This window comes from Hyperolius riggenbachi, chromosome 2 (genome assembly GCF_040937935.1).
Source record: "Hyperolius riggenbachi isolate aHypRig1 chromosome 2, aHypRig1.pri, whole genome shotgun sequence".
Lineage (NCBI taxonomy): Eukaryota > Metazoa > Chordata > Amphibia > Anura > Hyperoliidae > Hyperolius > Hyperolius riggenbachi.
The window spans coordinates 566,912,191-566,933,349 of record NC_090647.1 but is presented as its reverse complement, the minus strand read 5'-3'; the positions used below and the strand labels follow the sequence as shown (position 1 = coordinate 566,933,349).

The window sequence follows — 21,159 nt, the reverse complement described above, 5'->3', positions numbered from 1 at the left end:
ATTCAGTAGTGGAGCATCGTGGGTAACTACTAATGTTCACTTATAGCTGAATTATTGCAAGTTTCCTTCTGTTTTAAGAAGGAAAATTTCACCAAGCATTGCTTATTAGTAGGAGGGCTTTTCGGTCCCTTTTATCCCCCTATACACTCCGAGTGGTTTGGGTCACCCTGAGCTGCTTGGTTACTCCAAACAGGCTGTCTACATGTGGGATTGATGTGGCTGTGTAATATTTAAAGCTATAGGCTTGCTATACACCAGCGTTTCTGGATGCTTGTCTGGCTTACAGGGGCGAAAAGGGATCATTTGCATTTACAGTAGTAGTGCATTGTGGGTAACCACAAATGTTCACTTATAGCTGAATTATTGCAAGTTTCCTTCTGTTTTAAGTAGACAAATTTCACCAAGCAACTTAAAAGGTGAAACTAATCTATGAAATAGGAGCTCTTAACAGGTGTTTTGGATGAATTAGCTGATTAGACTCTGACACTTTGAGCCGAGAATGTTGAACATTTTTCACAATATTCTAATGGTCTGAGATTCTGATTTGGGGGTTCTCATATAAGCTGTAAGGGTCAGTTCTCACCTAAAACCGCAAAACGCCGGGGATTACCGCTGGCGTTTTGCGGGAGTGATTTTTCCGAGATCAACGCGTAAAAATCACTGGACACTGCAGCGTTTTGGGAGCGATCGCGATTAGCGGTGCTATGCATTCTCACCGCGAATCGCCGGTAAACCGCTGCATGTAACACGTTTGCGGGTAACGCTAACCGGAAACGTGGCAGTGAGAACACTGCCATAGTGTTACATAGTTACATAGTTATTTTGGTTGAAAAAAGACATACGTCCATCGAGTTCAACCAGAGAAACATGTGCTAGCGGTTTGCCTTGAGCGGGAATTGCGCGATTCCCGCTCAAGTGTGACTGGACCCTTAGCCATAATCATCAAACTTGTAACAAATAAAGGATTGAAATATCTTGCTTTACATGTATTGGGGTCTATTTCATATATTACGCCCCACTGCCCCATACACACGCTCAACAAAAGTCTTTAAATGCACAATTATCACACAACTTTTGTTGTTGAAACAACCCAAAAAAAATTGTCTGTTAAGTTCAAACAACTGATAAGATGATGATGATGATCCAACTTTTGGATTGAGCTGCGTCTTATCAGTTGTGTGAACTATAGCAGGCAACTTTTTTTGGTTGTTTCAACAAAAGTTGTGTGATAATTGTGCATTTAAAGACTTTTGTTGGGAGCTTTAGTGTCACCTATTAAATACCTTTTAAATTACTGAAATAAATTGACTATTGTATGATATTCAAATTTTTCCAGTTTCACCTGTATTTTTTATTCCATCTTCCATTGTGGAAATACCGTACAGCCAGCAACAAGGGGTAAGGTAATTACAACCTGCTCTGTGTCTGTGGGTATCACAATATACTGCTGCCCTGAGATGTATAGTTCACCAAATTCATTCATTTACAGTGACCAGATTTTTCTGGGGGGAAGGGGGGGAGGGGGCCGCACCGAAAAATGGGTGTGGCCATTACATTGTAACCCCAAAGCAGCAAATATAGCCAACTATGACCATTTAATTATAAATGCAGCAACAGTTACCCCAGACACCAGAAGATAAACGCAATTTGGGCAACATTTCACCTGCAAAAAATAGAATTTACTCACCTGGCAGAAGTCTCCTCTCCTGGCCGGCCTCTGGCGCGCAGCTCCCCTGGAGATCTTGCTCCGCTGAATTGAATAGCAGGGCTAGGGGAAGATGGCGCCCGAAGCCCTGTACTGGAGACACAAATAGTCTCCAGTACAGGGCTTCAGCAGCCATCTTCCCGTAGCCCTGCTCTGCCTGCAGGAAGACTATGCAGGCTGGAGCGGGGCTGCGGGCTATGAACTGGCGCGGTGTCTATTAGACACCGCGGACAGTTCATGCAATTGTACGGTGGCCAGAGTCCCAAGGCCGGGACGTCCCGCGGCTAAAAGCTGGACGTTTCCCGGGACCTCATGCAGCCTGGGACAGGGGACCCCCGAATCCGGAACGCGTTACGGCTAAAGCGGGACGTCTGGTCGCCGTAATTCATTTCACATTCCTCCTATAATACTAGGTACACACGATGCAATTTTCTGGCAGATTTACTGTCAGAGCAACTATTTCCAACATGTCCAATCTGATTTCCAATCGATATTCCATAGAAGTGAGCAGAAAATCGATCTGAAAATTAATCAGAAATCAGATCAGACATTTTTAAAAATAGTTGATTTGACAGTAAATTGGTCAGAAAATTGCATGGTGTGGCCCTCAGAGCCATTAAAATTGGCCCTCAAGGGGTTTCTCCACTTTACATTATGTTTGGCCCACTGTAGACCACCAGGGAAGCATTATTGGAGGTGAAGCCCTAGATCACCTGGGAAGCCAAATGGGGGAGGTAGGGGAAAGTCCTAAACATTAGGGAACTGTATAGGAGGGGTGGGGGTCTCTAGACACCAGGGAACTGTATAGGGGAAGGAGGACCACTAGACACCAGGGAACTGTATAGGGGAAGGAGGACCACTAGACACCAGGGAACTGTATAGGGGAAGGAGGACCACTAGACATCAGGGAACTGTATAGGGGAGGGAGGACCACTAGACACCAGGGAACTGTATAGGGGAGGGAGGACCACTAGACACCAGGGAACTGTATAGGGGAAGAAGGACCACTAGACACCAGGGAACTGTATAGGAGTTGGAGGGGGAGGCCATTATACACCAGAGTACATTATAAGGTAGGGAGAATACCAGTAGACATTGAGGTTGGCCCGTGACTAGGTCCTAGTGTACATTTTCAGCCCACTTTGCATTTGAGTTTGACACCCCTGCACTAGAGCGATTGGCGTTAAGGAAATCGCAATTGCAAGACATGCAGCACTTTGGGAGCGTTTCCATTCTAACGAATTGTATAGGAGCAGGGAAATCGCTCCCAAAATCGCTTGCAAAAGGCTATCACAAATCACTAGCGACTGCGATAGCGTTTTGCGCTTTCTAGTGGGGTCCAGGCCTCCTGCTGGTCCTGATGTGCTGCAGGATGAGTCAGAGATTAGATCAGAGTTTACTGGGATAAGCTTATATCTCGATGTCATTTTCCAGGTCACTCCAGACTAGATGGGACTTGCCCTGAACTACGACCCGAGGATAGACTGAGAGTGTATATAACCTCGTATCCACCTAAGATGATCCTCATGTGAAACAACTGTTCCGCACAATGTCAGCTGAGAATGTAGTGCATCTAAAGCTAGGCACACACCATACAATTCTCTGGCAGATTTACCCGCCAAATCCATTATTCCCAACATGTCCGATCTGAATTTCGAACGATTTTCCAATTGATTTTCGATTTTCCAAACAATTTTTTCAAACATTTTTCATAGAAGTGAACGTAAAACGATCGGATAATCGATGGACATGTTGGAAATAATCGATCTGGCAGGTAAATCTGCCAGAAAATTGTATGGTGTGTACCTAGCATAAGGCTGCCTCACCACAGCAAGTGATGACTCAGCCCAATATCTCCTTATGGCTCTCGTTCATGTCCTGCCCGTCTCCCCTCCTCCCCTCTCCATTGAACAGTACTGTACAGTATTGTAGCCAATCAGCATGTCTGTACAGCACTCATTCCCCAAACTGCCACTCTAACGATTGATCAGCATACAAGAATAACATACAAGTAGATCTGATTTTTTTTTAATATTACCCTAATGTTCCACATTACAGCGGCCAGTGGGTTGTTGTGCATGGCAGGGGCATAACAATAGACCCTGCAAGGGATGCAGCTGCAGGGGGGCCCAGAAGCCACAGGGGCCCTGTGGGGGGAGAAGTTTATTTTCCCTGTCCTCAGAGACTGACAACTAAGGGCATGGAGAGAAAAAAAATTCTGCTCTCTACACAATTTCTCTAATGACTGCATCTGCTCAGCCACTGATAAGGAATCATACAAAGTTTTGCAGACAAAGATTTGTAGACAGTCCCTATTCAGTGTGCAGCAGGGTCAAGGTGGGCCTCATCCAAAGTTTTGCAGGGGGGCCCAGTGAGCTCTAGTTACTCCACTGGTGCATGGTGACAGCAGATACACAGTCATTTGTGTCCCTTGCATCAGACATGTCCCATGCATCCCGTCCTATGTCCGGGAACATCATGCAGGTCAGAAGGACTCTGATAGACACCAGGCCGAGCGGACATTTCAGAACGGATCATATGATAAACGTAGGATCTATCCAGGTGTCCATTGCTCTGTTGTGGTCCGTTCCATGGATTGGGCTGTTTTTGCCTTGAGTGTGAACTCGGTCTTAGGTTCGGAGTTTATTACTCTGCCATAAAGTTTGTTTACAGAATGTTTTTTCACGTTCTGGACCTTGTTCTGTCTGGTAGGTAAACATTTCATACGCTATTGCCTGGAAGAGGTGTCTCAGGGCACGGTTTGCTCAATATGTGAAGAGTAGCGGAAACACCCTGACTAAGGCGGGACTCTGACTGTCTGTCCCGTATATATTTCCGTTTGAGGAGTCCATGTATAGCCACAGACACCATCCATTTTCCGAGTTTGAACATTTCATTAAATAGCCTATCATTAAAAGATCAAATGATAGATATAGATAATAGATCATAGTCCATAGATCAGATTTCCTGGCATGGAGGAGGTACAATTCTTTATGAGATGTGACTATTTCATCAAAAATTCATTTCTCAAGATTGTCCAACCTTGACTAAGAAGAATGACGAATTCCAGTGGTCAGTCAGATGGCCTCCGGTCAGCCGAACTGGCAATTTTCATTGACACCTACACTGGTCCACCCCAAATTGGTCGTCCTATTGATCAATTGAATCTTCAGAACGGGACTGCTTTATATCAAGGTGTGTTGAAGGAGTGGTTTCACCTCCTTGAAGTTGTTCCTCTAATTCTGATCAACATAAATCCCACCGTACAGTACCTTAGACTTAGACACGCTAGATGGGTATTCTTCTTCTTTAAATTTAGTCTTCACATTTCCTATCGTTCTTCTGACTCCACGATGAGGAAACCTGATGTCTTCTCTCGTCTCTCCTCCTTATCTGCTTCTCTCTGGGAATCCTTAATCAGAAACCGTCCCAAGCAAGGAGGATTCCATTCTTGTGGAGTTGACCTGCATTAAGGAGACCTCCTCCATCATCTCCTCCAGGGCTGATTGGTAAAGAGAGTTTTCTATTTCACGCCACCAAGAATATTATTCCACAAAGTCTCCATCAGCAAGTTCTGCAGTTCACACATCGACATCCACAGGAGATCAGGGGCTCAGTGTCATATCCGGAGGTTGTCTTTTGCAAATAGACGTATGACTGCTGGCAGCATTACTGCAGAGGGTGAAGGGTTGTGGGGGTCAGCCTATCAGTGCTGAGACCATACGCCACACACTGCATCAAACTGGTCAACATGGCTGTTATCCCAGAAGGAAGCCTCTTCTAAAGATGATGCCTAAGAAACCCTGCAAACTGTTTGCTGAAGACAAGCAGACTAAGGACCTGGATTACTGGAACGTCCTGTGGTCTGATGAGACCAAGATAAACTTATTTGGTTCATACGGTGTTATGTGAGTCTGGCGGCAACCAGGTGGGGAGTGCAAAGACAATGGGCTTGATTCACAAAGCGGTGCTAACAGTTAGCACGCTGGTGAAAAGCCCTTTATCATGCCTAAACTCAGTTTAGGCATGATAAGTTTAGGTGTGATAAGTTTAGGTGTGATAAGTTTAGGCATGATAAGTTTAGGTGTGATAAGTTTAGGCATGATAAGTTTAGGCGTGATAAGTTTAGGTGTGATAAGTTTAGGCGTGATAAGTTTAGGTGTGATAAGTTTAGGCATGATAAGTTTAGGCGTGATAAGTTTAGGCATGATAAGTTTAGGTGTGATAAGTTTAGGTGTGATAAGTTTAGGCATGATAAGTTTAGGTGTGATAAGTTTAGGCATGCTAAGTTTAAGCGCCAACTGCGTTAGCACCGCAGTGCACAGCTGATCAAAAGTTTTACGCTAGCAAAGACTGGTGCACTTTGTATAAAGTTTAATGGCGCTGCTTTGCGTGCGGGACTTTGCAAGCGATCTAAACTTATCTAAACTTATCACGCCTAAACTTATCACACCTAAACTTATCATGCCTAAACTTATCACACCTAAACTTATCACACCTAAACTTATCATGCCTAAACTGAGTTTAGGCATGATAAAGGGCTTTTCACCAGGGTGCTAACTGTTAGCACCGCTTTGTGAATCAGGCCCAATGAGTCTTGCCTACAGTGAAGCATGGTGGTGGGAGTGTCATGGCTTGAGGCTGCATGAATGCTGCCACCTGTGGGGCGAAACAGTTCATTGAGGGCCCTTTCACACTGGGGTCATTTTTACAGCACCCCACAGCAAGGCAATGTTACTCTATGGGGCCTTTCATACTAATGTGGTGCGGCAGAATGTGACGGAAGTGACATTTTCGCCACATCCCCAACGCAAGGGCAAACCTACATTACCGTGCGGCTCTGCAGAGACCTGCAGCGGACCGGAAGTTATGTAAGTCTATGGTGACGTGTGTGTTAAATAACCGCCACAAGTTTTACACGTCGCGCAAGCGCAGAAGCGTATTTTAGCAATACGCTTCCGCGCACGTGATCGCTTTGGGCACAGGAAGTACGTATCACTTTCTGCTTGGCCGACTGCCAGATGGGGATTACCGCGTACTAATGCAGTAATCCCCGAAGGCCTGTTTTTGGCGGTACAGTGGGGCCGCACCTCTACTGCTAATCCGCAGTTTGAAACCTGCCTGAGGGAACCATGAATGCCGACATGTACTGACTGAAGCAGAGCATGATCCCTTCCCTTCAGAAACTGGCCGCAGGGCTGTACTCCAACATGGTAACGACCCCAAACATACCTCAAAGACGGTCACTGCCTTGAACAGAAACTGAGGGTACAGGTGCTGGACAAGCCAAGCATGTCTCCAGACCAGCACATTGCTAGGATCGAAAGAGATCTGGGGCACTCCAGCTGGAAAATGGGTGTGGCCACGCACAAGAATGTGGGTGTGGTCATGGGTGGGGCCAAATTTACATAAACTTAACTTTGGTCTACGTAGGCCTGCCCAGCGAAATGTTGGATGAAGCCCCCTCTACATTAATAAAAAAAACAAACCATGAATAGGCAGTGTCACTTACAGGCATAGTGCTGGCTGGTCTGACTGTCTGCTGGGTGGAGTGGGGTGCAGTCCCCACATAGCATTCACTGACCTTCTAGTGGACCCCCTCCCATGGGCCTCCCATTGAGGCACCACAATTACCAGCATTCCCCCATTGAAGAACCACAGCTCCCTGCATGCCCTCATGAAGTCATCGCAGCACCCAACATGGAACCACAGCACCCAGTATGCCCACATAGAGGCACCACAGCAACCAGCATAACCCCCAGTGATGCACCACAGCACCCAGCATACCCGCCATTGAGACACCACAGCTGACTCTGCCTGGGGGACATCCAGGGCACCCCAGAATAGATCCAGGGCACGTGCCAATGATCTTTGGGGCTAGCAATGCCCCTGCTCCAGACCTAAATCCTATTGAGCAACTGTGGGGAGTCCTCATATGGAAGAGGGAGGAGCATAAGGGCCCATATGCAATTAACTGTTTCTCCATGGTTTTCTCCCAGATTATTTTTTCTAAATTCTCAAAAAATAACATTTTAAAACACCTGCAAGCAAGAAAATAGGTGCTAAACTGTATGTTCTGCTGGGGAAGGGGATGGGGGTTCAGGCTCTGCACCCATTTCACATATAAAATATGTCATCTTAACATCTGGAATTGCTGCCCCAAGTGGCGGGCATAGCGTGTGTGCTCAGGCGGAGGGCGTGGCGCATGTGCCCAGGCAGAGGATGTAGCGTGTGTGCCTAAGCAGAGGGCATGATGCATTTGCCCTGGCTGAAGGCGTGGCAGGTGTACTGGGAAGAGGGCACGGCACGTGTGCTCAGAAGGAGGGCTAGGCATGTGTGCCTGATTGGAGGGCATTGATAATGAGCCCAGGCAGAGGGCATGGTGTGTGTGCCCCAGAGGAAGATGTGGCGCATGTGCCCAAGAGGGGGCATGGTGCGTGTGCCCAGGAGGAGGGCGTGGTGCGTGTGCTTAGAAGGAGAGCAGGGTGCGTGTGCCCAGTAGGAGGGTGGGGCATGTGTGTCTGGAGGGCGTGGAGCATGTGCCCAGGAGGAGAGCGCAGTGCGTGTGCCCTGAAGGAGGGCATAGTGCCCGGGCAGAGGGCGTGGTGTGTGTACTCAGGAGGAGGGCGTGGAGCATGTGCCCAGGAGGAGAGCGCAGTGCGTGTGCCCAGAAGGAGGGGGTGGAGCATGTGCCCGGGCAGAGGGCGTGGTGTGTGTATTCAGGAGGAGGGCATGGTGCGTGTGCCCAGTAGGATGGTGGGGCATGTGTGTCTGGAGGACATGGAGCGTGTGCCCAGGAGGAGAGCGCAGTGCGTGTGCCCAGAAGGAGGGCATAGTGCGTGTGCCCAGTAGGAGGGTGTGGAATGTGTGTCTGATTGGAGGGGGTGAACCATGTGCCCGGGCAGAGGGCGTGGTGTGTGTACTCAGGAGGAGGGGGTGGAGCATGTGCCCGGGCAGAGGGCGTGGTGTGTGTACTCAGGAGGAGGGGGTGAACCATGTGCCCGGGCAGAGGGCGTGGTGTGTGTACTCATGAGGAGGGGGTGAAGCATGTGCCCGAGCAGAGGGCTTGGTGTCTGTAATCAGGAGGAGGGTGTGGAGCATGTGCCCGGGCAGAGGGCGTGGTGTGTGTACTCAGGAGGAGGGGGTGGAGCATGTGCCCGGGCAGAGGGCGTGGTGTGTGTACTCAGGAGGAGGGGGTGGAGCATGTGCCCGGGCAGAGGGCGTGGTGTGTGTACTCAGGAGGAGGGGGTGGAGCATGTGCCCGGGCAGAGGGCGTGGTGTGTGTACTCAGGAGGAGGGGGTGGAGCATGTGCCCGGGCAGAGGGCGTGGTGTGTGTACTCAGGAGGAGGGGGTGGAGCATGTGCCCGGGCAGAGGGCGTGGTGTGTGTACTCAGGAGGAGGGGGTGGAGCATGTGCCCGGGCACAAGGTTAGGCACGTGCTGACTACACAACAATCCACTGTAGTCTACAAATCGCAATCCAATTTATTAATACTGCATACAAAACCCCCTTATATATCCCCACTAAAAAGGGCAGCCTGTGGTTTCACACTGAGCCAAACACACAGCCGGCATGTGTCACACAACTGTACATTCGCACCACACACCCATACATAGAGTCCAATTAACTCCCGGGAGTATTCATAAATTGGATTGCGCTTTGTAGACTACAGTGGTGGATTGTTGTGTAGTTTGTTGTAGAGATTACCACTGGAAGGCTCCCCTTAATTAGGGTAACGCACCTTTGAATTAAAGCTTAGCGCTTGGTATCATTTACCTCGGTTTGTAGGCACGTGCTGACTCTTCTGTTTCTCGCAATATTGTTGAGAATTTGCCGTGACATGTTCCCCTGCGGGCAGGACCGGCTCTTATCTGCAACAAACAAGATTCCAAACCTGACACAGCAAAACTTCTGTACAAAACACGCAAACTATCCAACAGCATCGCTAACACAAAGGAGGAGCATAAACCAGCGTATGGCTGCCATCGGGGGTGGAGAGAGAGCGGGGGGCCTCAGGTTCTTATCGAGGTCTGCACCCCAGTCTGCCCCACCGCTTGTAATATCAGTGGGGACAGGAAGCAAGGGGCCTTCACCCCACATGGGGGTCACCCAGCATTAAAAGCCAAACACGCCCTCTGACACTACCCCACAGACAGATCGAGGTGAAATAGGGCCCTGGGTAAGTGACAACTTTATGCCCACCCTTAAAGTGGATCTGTGATGAACTTTTACTCATTGCATAATTGTGTTCCTTTCCTATTGTTTAGAGGGCATTCCTCAAGCCAAATTACTTGTTTTAATACTCTAATTCCCTATAAACTAAATAAACCACGCCCTCAGGGTTTCAGAGAGCCTTGGCAGTAGCAAGGGCTCATGGGAGCTCAGTCTGGGCAGAAGGAGGGGGAGGTATTACTAGCCATTGATTTCAGAGGCAGAGGGGAGGAGGGAGGAGGAGTGGGATTCGGTTTTTTTCACAGGCTTAGTGATCAAGATACAGATAAGCCTGCCTCTGTGTAATGTTTACAAACAACATGGCTGCTGTCATTGTATCACAGGAAGAAATAATCATATTCTATTAAAGCTGTTTGCAGCTATATTTGCTGTGTAAACTATGTAAACTTTAGATAAGATATATAGACAAGTTACTTGTTATAGTTAGTTTTTCATCTCGGATCCGCCTGACTTTTTTGGGTAAAATTTGGGGGGGAGGGGGGGGGCTTGCATCAACTAGGCCTCTAGTCCAGTGCTGGGCCGAAATTACGCATGAGCGTAATTACGCATCGTAATTCAATGTAAATTTACGCGTAAGCGCTACGCGTAATTTACGGTCTTACGCGTAATTATTTATGCGTAAGCAGTAAAGTGGTATCGTAATTACACTGTCTACCGTAATTGCTAGGCATGCGTAATTTTACGAACACTTACGCGTAATTTTACGCGTAATTACTAACGTAAAAACTCCCTTTTTCTAAGAGTAGCCAATCAGTCAACATCCTAAGCAACCAATAGTATCTTCTCCCGCACTTCAGTATATAAGCGTACGTTTTGACGCATACGAATGATATGTACGCAATAACTGTCACATTGACGGCTATTGCGTACATACCGTCCGTATGCGTAAAAAAATACGCATTAATGGGTATTACGGCACTACGCGTAACATCGTAGTGTAAGTGCCTACATTACGTTATCCTTACGCGTAACTGCGTAAGTTTACGCGTAATTACAGTGATGTACCGTAGATAATTTCCTACGCCGTAACCGTAATTGCGTAATGCGTAACAGCATAAAATTACGCGTAATGATCCGTAAGCGTAGATTTTTCCATTACGACCAGCACTGCTCTAGTCTTTCTCCGAGCCCTAGGCAACTGCCTAAAGTGCCTTGTGGATGATCCTCCTCAGCAATCAATATGGCACTTAACTTTGAACTACAACAGAGATAGAACACGGCTATGAAATCTTGAGGTAACAACCTATAACTCATAGCATGCACATTACTTTTCATGGCATGAAAATGCTTCCTAGTGGCTTAGGATCACCTAGGAGAAAACTTCAGAGAAAAATTGGAGAAAAATTGAATAAGGGCGATGGTGTGAACACAGACTGTTTTTATGGTGTATAGTGTAATAATTTTGTATTTGATCACTGATGTTTTTTTGATGTTCTGATTATTTCTGAGTTTTGTGTTGATTAGAGTTGGTTAAGAATACCCAAATTATTCCAGACTAAATGAAAATTCCACACTGAATTCAAGCCTGTTTTCATGGATGACGATTTTCAGAGAATTAGGAGTCTCTTGTTCTACAGTGAGAAATATTATTCACAAATGTAAAAAGCCAATAAATTCACCCCAAGGTCAGATTGTGCAATGCTCAGAGAAACTGCAAAATACCCCAGAGCCGCAACTCTACAGGCCTCAGTCATTCTGTTACTTGTTAAAGTTTCTGAAAGTACAGTCATTAGAAGACTGAACAATGATGTCTTGTTGGTATCATTAGTTAAAGGGGCACTGTGGCGAAACATTTTAAAATTTAAAATATGCGCAAGCATAAACAAATAAGAAGTACATTTTTTCCAGAGTAAAATGAGCCATAAATGACTTTTCTCCTATGTTGCTGTCACTTACAGTAGGCAGTAGAAATCTGACAGAAGTGACAGTTTTTGGACTAGTCCATCTCTTCATAGGGGATTCTCAGGGATTTATTTATTTTGGCAAAAAAAAACCCGAAGCGCGCTAGAGGAAATGAGCACCACAATTTATGGCAAAATGGCTACAATCCACTTTTTGAAGTATATTGCAGCTAGTGGAAAAAGGGCCCTAACCACCAAAGGGGAGTTTGGCCAAAATGCAGAGCACCACCTCTGGCAAACACAATGGGTATCATTCATAAACAGGCTGTCGGTAGTGCGGGAAAACACCGTTCTTCTCCGCAACCGGTACTTTAGACTTCTGGGTGGGCATTCATAAAGAAGTCTGCCTGTTGCGGAAGAAGTGCGGAGGTTTTCTGGAGGAAGCTGGCGGCAGCGTGGCGGTAGGCATGCGGAAACTTAAAAGCTGCCCGATTCCCTCCCTGCGCTGCTCTGTCTGATGCTGCTTGGGAGGTCCCTCCCATTCATTTATATGTATTCCGCCCGCCTATCGCTACTGTCGAGCAAGCGGTATTTTCCTTCCGGATACCGCTTGCTCTAATCTTTGTGAATGGATGTGTTTGTTACTTTTTCTAGATTAATCTAGAAAAACTCCGCACAAGGCGGAAATGTATCGCTCTGTCACTTTTTCATGCGGAAAGAGCCTTTATGAATGGGGCTTATGCTGAGTGGTCGGGAAAGTCACCGGTGTTAAGCATTTCCGCATGCGGAAATGCTTTATGAATGATACCCAATGCATCAGTACACACATCTTATACCAACTGTGAAGCACGGTGGTGGTCAGGAGGAGTTCCTCTGTACATTACACCAAGGTGTTCCAGTGTAAAATGTGAGGCCACCTAAAGCTTGGCTGACGTTGGGTTTGATTCACTAAGACAAATAGCATGCCTTATCAAAGTTAATACGCCTTATCAGAGTAGCATAGCGAGCGCTACGAACGCCCAGGGGCTCAGAGCAGGACGAGTGGAGCTCTTGTCATTATAATTATTTAGTATGTATATAGCGCCAACATCTTCCGCAGCGATGTACAGTATATAGTCTTGTCACTAACTGTCCCTCAGAGGAGCTCACAATCTAATCCCTACCAGAGTCCCATGTCTATGTGTGTATCATGTAGTGTATGTATCATAGTCTAGGGCCAATTTAGGGGGAAGCCAATTAACTTATCTGTATGTTTCTGGGGTGTGGGAGGAAACCGGAGTGCCCGGAGGAAACCCACACAGACACAGGGAGAACACACAAACTCCATTCAGATAGTGACCTGGCTGCGATTGGACCCGAGGACCCAGTGCTGTAAGGCGAGAGCGCTAACCACTATGCCACCGTGCTGCCCGTTGTCATTGCCAGATAGCAGGCATAACTTCGCTATGCTACTCTGATAAGGCGTGTTACCTTTGATAAGGCATGCTATTTGTCTTAGTGAACCAAGCCTATTGTGTCATATAAGAGGACAATGATCAAAATCCCACGAGCAAATCTCCAGCATAGGGGCTGAACAAGAAAAGAGTTCAGGTGTCGCACTGGCTCATTTGGAGTCCAGACCTCAAGCAGAACGTAATGCTGTAGCCAGACTTAAAGAATCCTATGCATAAACAAATTCCGTACACTTCAATAAACGGATGCAATGCTGTACAGAAGAGAAAGCCAAAATCCCTCCACAATAAGGTAAACAACTGTTAGAGTCCTACAGAAAACAGTTGCGTCAAGTTATTGCTGCTAAGGGTGCTACTACAAGATTCTGAAACATGGTGGGCACTTCATTGTTTATGTGTGGCTCAGGGCCGGGCCGAGGCAGAGAGAGGCTCCAGCCTCAGGACGCAGTGTAGGAGGGGGCACAGGGCGGGGCCGAGGCAGAGGCAAGAGAGGCTCCAGCCTCAGGGCGCAGGGCAGGAGGGGGCGCAGGGCGAGGCAGAGGCAAGAGAGGCTCCAGCCTCAGGGCGCATGGAAGGAGGGGGTGCACAACTCACTCAGCTATCATTCCCCTATTGTGTTTGAAGCAGAGAGAAATAAGAAGAGGGGATACATGGCAGTGACTGCAAGCCAGACAACTAGAGATTAAGGTGTTGGGGGCCCTGGGGTGCCTCTTAGTCTAATAGCAATCAGTGTGTGACGGCAGAGGTGGGAGAGATGGAGGAGGGGCCTCTTAGTGTAATAGCAATCAGTGTGTGACGGCGGGGGTGGGCGGGATGGAGGAGGGGCTCTTAGTCTAATAGCACTCAGTGTGTGACGGCTGGGGTGGGAGGGATGGGGGAGGGGCCTCAGTGTAATAGCAATCAGTGTGTGACGGCTGGGGTGGGAGGGATGGAGGGGCCTCTTAGTGTAATAGCAATCAGTGTGTGATGGCTGGGGTGGGAGGGATGGGGGAGGAGCCTCTTAGTGTAATAGCAATCAGTGTGTGACGGCTGTGGTGGGAGGGATGGAGGGGCCTCTTAGTGTAATAGCAATCAGTGTGTGACTGCTGGGGTGGGAGGGATGGAGGGGCCTCTTAGTGTAATAGCAATCAGTGTGTGACGGCTGGGGTGGGCGGGATGGAGGAGGGGCTCTTAGTCTAATAGCACTCAGTGTGTGACGGCTGGGGTGGGAGGGATGGGGGAGGGGCCTCAGTGTAATAGCAATCAGTGTGTGACGGCTGGGGTGGGAGGGATGGAGGAGGGGCCTCTTAGTGTAATAGCAATCAGTGTGTGATGGCTGGGGTGGGAGGGATGGGGAGGGGCCTCTTAGTGTAATAGCAATCAGTGTGTGAAGGCTGGGGTGGGAGGGATGGGGAGGGGCCTCTTAGTGTAATAGCACTCAGTGTGTGACGGCTGGGGTGGGAGGGATGGGGGAGGGGCCTCTTAGTGTAATAGCAATCAGTGTGTGACGGCTGGGGTGGGAGGGATGGGGGAGGGGCCTCTTAGTGTAATAGCACTCAGTGTGTGACGGCTGGGGTGGGAGGGATGGGGGAGGGGCCTCTTAGTGTAATAGCAATCAGTGTGTGACGGCTGGGGTGGGAGGGATGGGGAGGGGCCTCTTAGTCTAATAGCAATCAGTGTGTGACGGCTGGGGTGGGAGGGATGGGGGAGGGGCCTCTTAGTCTAATAGCAATCAGTGTGTGACGGCTGGGGTGGGAGGGATGGGGGAGGGGCCTCTTAGTCTAATAGCAATCAGTGTGTGACGGCTGGGGTGGGAGGGATGGGGGAGGGGCCTCTTAGTGTAATAGCACTCAGTGTGTGACGGCTGGGGTGGGAGGGATGGGGAGGGGCCTCTTAGTGTAATAGCAATCAGTGTGTGACGGCTGGGGTGGGAGGGATGAGGGAGGGGCCTCAGTGTAATAGCAATCAGTGTGTGACGGCTGGGGTGGGAGGGATGGAGGAGGGGCCTCTTAGTGTAATAGCAATCAGTGTGTGACGGCTGGGGTGGGAGGGATGAGGGAGGGGCCTCAGTGTAATAGCAATCAGTGTGTGACGGCTGGGGTGGGAGGGATGGAGGAGGGGCCTCTTAGTGTAATAGCAATCAGTGTGTGACGGCTGGGGTGGGAGTGATGGGGGAGGGCCTCTTAGTGTAATAGCAATCAGTGTGTGACGGCTGGGGTGGGAGGGATGGGGGAGGAGCCTCTTAGTGTAATAGCAATCAGTGTGTGACGGCTGGGGTGGGAGGGATGGAGGAGGGGCCTCTTAGTCTAATAGCAATCAGTGTGTGACGGCTGGGATGGGAGGGATGGGGAGGAGCCTCTTAGTGTAATAGCAATCAGTGTGTGACGGCTGGGGTGGGAGGGATGGGGAGGGGCCTCTTAGTGTAATAGCAATCAGTGTGTGACGGCTCGGGTGGGATGGATGGAGGCCGCAATTTGGTGTCTCAGCCGTGGCTGCTGGAGGACCTTGTCCCGGCTCTGGTGTGGTTTCTCCATTTTTGTTATAAAAGTAACACAGAGGAATCTGTTGGGGTTTTTTACGCCTGAAGTTAGACATGATTTTAGAACATGAGAATCTCCTGATGATTTCATATTGAGTCTAGGTACATAAAACCTCAGAAATGAAAGAATCTGTACTTTCCTTCCACCTCTGACCGCACAGCTCCTGTGACACGCTTACATAAATATGGAACATGATAGACACGTTCAGAATGTGCTCCTCTCTGGGACAGAAAGTCACCCAGGTAAGTAACGGTATGAGCCCCAGGGAGGGGGACTGCGCTCGCTGACACACGGCGCACACGCTGACATGCTACACGCCACACTGCACACAAAACTCGTTCTCTCAGTTCCAGAGAGGCCAGCTAGAACCTCTGTCAGGCGTCACCTGCCCTCTGTGTCCCCTCCGGAGGTGTCCCCTGACCTCCTGACCCTGCTGACATCACAGGAAGTGAGATGACAGCTGTAATACGGTCATAGCACCCCCTTTGTGGACCCTGTCACTCTGTCCCTCTTTCCTCATTTGCCCCTCTTAAAGAGACTCCGTAACAAAAATTGCATCCTGTTTTTTATCATCCTACAAGTTCCAAAAGCTATTCTAATGTGTTCTGGCTTACTGCAGCACTTTCTACTATCACCATCTCTGTAATAAATCAACTTATCTCTCTCTTGTCAGACTTGTCAGCCTGTGTCTGGAAGGCTGCCAAGTTCTTCAGTGTTGTGGTTCTGTGATGCATCTCCCCCATCCAGGCCCCTCTCTGCACACTGCCTGTGTATTATATAGATTAGAGCAGCTTCTTTCTTCTCTCTTATCTTTTACAAGCTGGATAAATCCTCCTCTGAGCTGGCTGGGCTTTCACATACAGAGGAATTACATACAGGCAGAGCTGTCTGCACTCTGCAGGAAGAAACAGCCTGACACTTTAGTGCAGTGCTGTCCAACTTCATGGGCATGGAGGGCCATTTTTTTTTCAGACCCCATGGTGGAGGGCCGAAGGTTCTTGCTAGAGCCGCAGGCCCCCCCCCCCCCCCCCCCCACCCCCCGGAAAAAATGCAATTAAAGGATAATTAGATTGGCAGCACTTTGCACAAAATGCAATTTAAAATAATAGTGAAGTGCGCCAGAAAACACGAGGGCGCCATTGAGCGTCGCGCGTAGCGCGCCGCGCCGAAAAATGGGTGTGGCCATGGACCAGAATGCGGGTGTGGCCACGGGTGGAGACAAATTTACATGAACTTAGCAATGTGGGACATTAGATTAGGATAGTGGTGGTGAACCTTTTGGAGGCCGAGTGTCCAAACTGCAACCCAAAAGTCACTTATCGCAAAGTGGCAACAGCAATTTAAACTACATACAAACGTTTTAACTCATACATGAACATTATGGAAAATCCAAGTTGAAAATAAACTGTGAAGATAAACAATTTCATCCATCCTACTCCTGAAAAATGTGGGGTTTTTTTTAGAACCTCCCAGTTTTATTTTCCGTTTTAAAAAGCTAAAAAAGTAGGTTTAATGCTATTGTCTCATGATGACGATTCAGCTTTTCCATAGTCTCACAGTTCGCAATCATGTGACCCCCAACAAGACAAATTCAGCAATCATGAGGCCCCCAACAAATCATGAGGCCCCCAACAAGACAAATTCAGCAATCATGATGCCCCCAACAAGACAAATTTAGCAATCATGAGGCCCCCAAAAAATCATGAGGCCCCCAACAAGACACATTCAGCAATCTTGAGGCCCCCAACAAGACAAATTTAGCAATCGTGATGCCCCCAACAAATCATGAGGCCCCCAACAAGACAAATTCAGCAGTCATGAGGCACATAAATAGACAGCATTTCACATAAATAAGCAGAATGCCCCTTTAGTGACAGGTGCCCCCCACTTAGATAGTGACAGGTGCCCCCCACTTAGATAGTGACAGGTGCCCCCCACTTAGATAGTGACAGGTGCCCCCCACTTAGATAGTGACAGGTGCCCCCCACTTAGATAGTGACAGGTGCCCCCCAGCTAGATAGTGACAGGTGTCCCCCCCCAGCTAGATAGTGACAGGTGTCCCCCCCCCCCAGTTAGATAGTGACAGGTGCCCCCCCAGTTAGATAGTGACAGGAGCCCCCCCAGTTAGATAGTGACAGGTGCCCCCCCAGTTAGATAGTGACAGGAGCCCCCCCAGTTAGATAGTGACAGGAGCCCCCCCCAGTTAGATAGTGACAGGAGCCCCCCCAGTTAGATAGTGACAGGAGCCCCCCCAGTTAGATAGTGACAGGAGCCCCCCCAGTTAGATAGTGACAGGAGCCCCCCCAGTTAGATAGTGACAGGAGCCCCCCCAGTTAGATAGTGACAGGTGCCCCCCCAGTTAGATAGTGACAGGTGCCCCCCCAGTTAGATAGTGACAGGAGCCCCCCCAGTTAGATAGTGACAGGTGCCCCCCCAGTTAGTGACAGGTGCCCCCCCAGTTAGATAGTGACAGGAGCCCCCCCAGTTAGATAGTGACAGGAGCCCCCCCAGTTAGATAGTGACAGGAGCCCCCCCAGCTAGTGACAGGTGCCCCCACCAGTAGCGAGCCCGTTACCTCTGGGGCTGGCCTCTCCTGTGTCCCCGCTGGCCTCTCCGGTGTCCCCGCTGGCCTCTCCGGTGTCCCCGCTGACGATGCCGCTGCTGCCTCACAGATCAGACCTCACAGATCGCGGCGACTGAAGCAAGCAGAGCGCGCGCATGACACCCGCGCGGCAGAACGTCACATGCGGAAGTGACTAATGATTCACTTCCGCATGTGACGTACTCCGTGCGGGTACCATGCGCCCTCTGTTTACATCAGTCGCCACGATCTGTGAGGTCTGATCTGTGAGGCAGCGGCAGCGGGGGGACATAGGAGAGGCAGCGGCAGCAGGGGGACATAGGAGAGGCCAGCGGGGACACCGGAGAGGCCAGCGGGGACACAATAAGAGGGAGCAGGCATGGCGCCCATAGCGCAAGCCATGCCTGCATCCCAGGGAGACGAGCGGGCCGCAGCAGGTGGCCTGGCGGGCCGGATGCGGCCCGCGGGCCGCCAGTTGGACAGCACTGCTTTAGTGGAAGATAGCTGCAGGGGGAAAGAAACACACAAATGATCTCTTGAGATTCAAAAGGAAGGCTGTATACAGCCTGCTTGTGTATGGTTGTATTTTCTATGTGTGGACATACTGTACATCAATCTACTTCCTGTTTTGGTGGCCATTTTGTTTGTTTATAAACAAACTTTTTAAAACTGTTTTTAACCACTTTTAATGCGGCGAGGAGCGGCAAAATTGTGACAGAGGGTAATAGGAGATGTCCCCTAACCGCACTGGTATGTTTACTTTTGTGCGATTTTAACAATACAGATTCTCTTTAAGGTGCCCATTAACTGTACCATTTTCCTTCAGATTCAATCTTTCGACACACTTTTTATGACCGAATTGCATAGAAAACTGCGCCATTAGTGGTACAAATCAATGTGATACGAATCTTTGGTCGATTGAAAAAGAGAGAATTATCGATCTGAAAGTTGGATTTTATGATCGAATCAGGATGAAAAAACCTTCTTTAATTGTTCCGTTAATGGGAACAATCGATATTTGCCTTCCAATTAGTTCTGATCATTTAAATCACATCAAAAGATTGAATCTGATGAAAAAATTCTACCGTTATTGGGCACCTTAACAGGACTGATGTACAGGTCTACGTTTATTTTTCTACTGAAAATTGTGTTTAAAAGCGATTGACTGTATTGAATATATTTTTTGTTTTCAATTAAGAAAAAACAATAGATTTTTCTCTTTTCCTCTATATAAACCTGATCGAATATGTTGGAAGCATCAGAAAAGTATACTTTAGTTGGATCGTTTGTTTCATATTTTCAGAAAAAAATGATGATCAGTAGGGTATATTAGTTTGATTTCTGTGGTTGAAAAAAAAACGAAAAAATTGAATCGTGTATTGGCTGCTTTTAGGTAGAATTAGGGTTGGTTCACACGGGCGTCTGCTGAGCTTTTGCTTGGCATTGCGTTCAAACGCCAGCGTTTAAACGCCAGCGTTTAAAAGCTAGCTTTTGAAAGCTTTTGAAAAGCGTTCAAGGCTAGCAGTTCTGGTCTCTGCTATTGTTTCCTTGCGTTTACTGCCTCTGAAAGCAGCATGTTGCTTTTGAGACTAGACGCAATGCTGGGATCTACTGCCAGGCTTTCATGAAAGCCTGCAAAAGCCAGCTCTAAACGCTCCCATTCACTTGCATGGGATGGCAGTAGATCCCAAAAAACGCTGCGTCTGAAACGCTGCATTAAACGCCACAAAAACGCCCGTCTGAACCAGCCCTTACGCAGGCAGTCATTAGCAGAACTAACCAGGATGAACAACAATAACAGGACTAGAAGATATTGCACGTATACAGCATAGATCATGCAACAGTGACACCTACAGACCAGAGAAAAAACCACACTTCCCCCTCTAGTACAAAACACATTAGTTCTGGAAAATTTCAATGACTATAACAATTCTATAAATATAAATATATGTTAATTGGCTTCCCCCTAAATTGGCCCTAGACTACATACATACAATACACTGCAGGATACATACATAGACATATGACTATGGTAGGGATTAGATTGTGGGCTCCTCTGAGGGACAGTTAGTGACAATATACTCTGTACAGCACTGCAGAAGATGTCAGTGTCATAAATACTAAATAATAATAACAGTTATAGGTACAGTTTCTGTCCCGCTAATCCCATAGTTACATACCAGTTGTTTGGTTGAAAAAAGACATCTGTCCATGAGGAAGGCGAACTTCCTGAAATGGAACTTCTGCAAAGTCCCAACAGCCAGAGATCCAGGCAGACAGAGCACCTCTCTCTCTCTCTCCACACTGCTGATAAGAAAATAACCTGCTCAGAAAAAATGAAAGGAACACTTTTTAATCAGAATATGACTTTAAAGTGAACACAACAAAATAGGCCATGCTGAACTGGCGTGAGACTTCCTTCAGTCCCCTGCAGGGGCGTAGCAATAGGGGTTGCAGAGGTTGCGACCGCATCGGGGCCCTTGGGCCAGAGGGGCCCCAAAGGGCCCTCCCTCAACTACAGTTTTAGCTCTCTATTGATCCTTTGCTCATAATAATCCCCTCTATAGATACTTTGAATAGTGGTAATCATTAACAAGCTGCTCCCCATCCCCTTCTTGCACCTCTGACACTGTAGTTGCCATTGGCAGGGATTGCTATGTATAGAGTGCTTGGGGGTAATCAGTAACAAGCTGTTCCCCATCCCCCTCTTGCACCTCTGACACTGTAGTTGCCATTGGCAGGGATTGCTATGTATAGAGTGCTTGGGGGTAATCAGTAACAAGCTGCTCCCCACCCCCTTCTTGTACCTCTGACACTGTAGTTGCCATT

At 48.2% G+C, this 21,159-nt stretch overlaps 1 long non-coding RNA gene across 1 annotated transcript in view; it reads right to left on the bottom strand.

Moving 5' to 3' along the window:
- Window positions 1–20,624, bottom strand: part of LOC137547421 (uncharacterized) — a 71,263-nt gene extending 50,639 nt beyond the window's left edge. The window contains exons 1-2 of the long non-coding RNA XR_011026583.1: window positions 20,511–20,624; window positions 9,483–9,577 (exon numbers count right to left, since the gene is read on the bottom strand). This is a non-coding gene — a long non-coding RNA (uncharacterized lncRNA). The remainder of the gene's footprint in view (window positions 1–9,482; window positions 9,578–20,510) is intronic.
- Window positions 20,625–21,159: the final 535 nt, after the last annotated feature.